Genomic DNA, 2,603 nt, shown 5'->3' on the forward strand with positions numbered 1-2,603 from the left:
GGAGACGCACGGACCCGGGGACACACGGACCCGGGGACATACGGACATCAGTACACATCGCCATGGGGACACAGTGCCAGGGGTGCTGCTGGGTGCTACGGGATGCCACCGGGAGCTGTGGGTGCCATGGAGTGCTGCAGGGTGCTGGGGGATGCTGCAGACTGCCATGGGGTGCCACGGCGTGCCGTGGGGTGCTGCAAAGTGTTGCAGGGAGCTCTGAGGTGCTCCAGATGCCCTGGGGAGCTGCAGGGTGCCATAGGGTGCTACCAGTGCTGTGGGTATCACGGGGTGCTGCAGGGTGCTGCAGGTGCTGGGGGGTGTCACAGGGTGCTGCAGGGTGCCACGGGGTGCTACAGCTGCTATGGGTGTCTTGGGATGCTGTAGGGTGCCGTGGGATGCCATGGAGGGCCACAGGATGCTGCAGCTGCTGTGGGGCACTGTGGGGTGTCACAGGGTGCATGGGGCACTGCAGAGTGCCATGGATGCTGCAGGGTGCCATGGGACACTGCAGGGTGCCTTAGAGTGCCATGGGGTGCTGCAGGGCATTACAGGATGCTGCAAGTGCTGTGGGGCACTGCAGGGTGCCATGGGGTACCATGGGGTGCTGCAGATGCCATGGGGTACTACAGGGTGCCATGGGGTGCTATGGGGTGCTGCAGGTGCCATGGGGTGCCATGGGGCACTGCAGGGTGCCATGGGGTGCCATGAGGTGCTGCAGGTGCCATGGGGTACGGCCGGGTGCCGTGGGGTGCTATGGGGTGCTGCAGGTGCCATGGGGCACTGCAGGTGCTGTGGGGTGCTGCAGGTGCCATGGGGCACTGCAGGGTGCCATGGGGTGCCACGGGGTCCTGCAGGTGCCATGGGGTACTGCAGGGTGCCATGGGGTGCCATGGGGTGCTGCAGGGTGCCATGGGGTACCAAGGGGCACTGCAAGTGCCACCAGGCCCCCCATGACCGGAGAGAGCAGCAGCCCCAGAAGTGCCACGTGCTGGGCGCGGGGGCCGTGTTCTCCCCCTTGTCCCGCCCCCCCGGGTCCCCCCGTCCCCGCTGTGACCCGGCGTTCTGGAAGGCGCCGCCGCGGTGCCCGCGCCCCGGCAGCACAGTGCCCCGCTCCCCGCGCCGACATGCTGCGCCTGGTGGTGGCCGGTGCCCGCATCCCCGTGCCGCGGGCCGCCGGCGCCGACGTGCACGTGCGCGCCGAGTTTGGAGGTACCCGGTGGCCGGCGGCACCTCCGGGCAGCCCTGGGGCACCCCCCCCCCCCGCCCCCGGGGGCCCCCCCCCCCCCCCCCCCCCCCTCCCCCCGGGCCCCCCAGGAGCACCCGGGTGGTGCCGGGCGAGCACGACACGGCGTGGAATGAGGTGAGGCCCCACAGTGGCCAGGTCCCCTGGTGGCTGGTCCCCGTGGTGGCTGGTCCCCGTGGAGATGGCCGGTTCCCGTGGTAGCCAGTTCCCGCGGTGGCTGGTTCCCATGGCAGTGGCCAGATCCCGTGGCGGTGGCCAGATCCCGTGGCGGTGGCCAGTTCCCACGGTGGCTGGCTCCCATGGTGGTGGCCAGTTCCCATGGTGGCCGGTTCCCATGGCGGTGGCCAGTTCCCGTGGCAGTGGCTGGTTCCCGCAGTGGCCTATTCCCATGGCAGTGGCCTATTCCCATGGCAGTGGCCTATTCCCATGGCAGTGGCTGATTCCCACAGTGGCCAGTTCCCGTGGTGGCTGGTTCCCACAGTGGCCAGTTCCCATGGTGGTGACCAGTTCCCATGGTGGCTGGTTCCCATGGCAGTGGCCGGTTCCCACGGTGGTGGCTGGTTCCCACAGTAGCCGGTTCCCATGGTGGTGGCCGGTTCCCACAGTAGCCAGTTCCCATGGTGRCCGGTTCCCGCGGCGGTGGCCGGTTCCCGCRGTGGCCGGCGCCRAGCCCCTGCAYGCTGCRCGTCCCCGCAGACGCTGGTGTGGCCGCTGGGCGCCCGGCCCCTGGAGCCCGCCGCCACGGTGGTGCTGCGCCTGCGGCAGTGGGGCCACCCAGCACCTGACGGGTGAGTGGCGGCGAACCGGGCACCGTTTTCGGGACTCGCCGCCGCGCTCACCGCCTTTGCCCCGCAGAGACCTGGGCGCCGCCACGGTGCCGCTGGCGCAGCTGGCGGCGGAGCCAAGCCGCCCGCTCGCCCTGAGCGACGTGCCGCTCCTGGACCGAAACCGCCGGCCCACCGGGGTGAGCGCCTTCCTCCTCCTCCTCATCCTCCTCCTCGCAGCACCCTGGGGTGCTCACGCATGCCGTTGCTTCGCAGTGCACCCTCAGCTTCAGCTGCTCCTACGTCCCCGCCGGGCRCGAAGCATCCCGGGCGCCGAGCAGGGCGGCCGCGGGTGAGGACGCCGCGTCCCGCGCCGGCTTAGCTGCCGGGGATGGATGCGGACGATGCTGGAGCAYCCCTGTTTGCCATCCCCAGAGGCGCCGGATAGGAGCCTCCGGTTGAGCCCCGGCAGGGAAGCAGCAGGGAGAAAACAGGATTTCCAGGTACCGCCGGGCCCCCGCAGGACGATTTGGTGGTGGTGGGGGGAGATTTTCCCCGGTGGCAGCGGCGCGTCCGTGTCCACCCCCCCCCCCGGC

The sequence above is a fragment of the Rhea americana genome, unplaced genomic scaffold (assembly GCF_003343005.1).
Source record: "Rhea americana isolate MKP2758 unplaced genomic scaffold, rheAme1 scaffold_544, whole genome shotgun sequence".
In the NCBI taxonomy this organism is placed as follows: Eukaryota; Metazoa; Chordata; class Aves; order Rheiformes; family Rheidae; genus Rhea; species Rhea americana.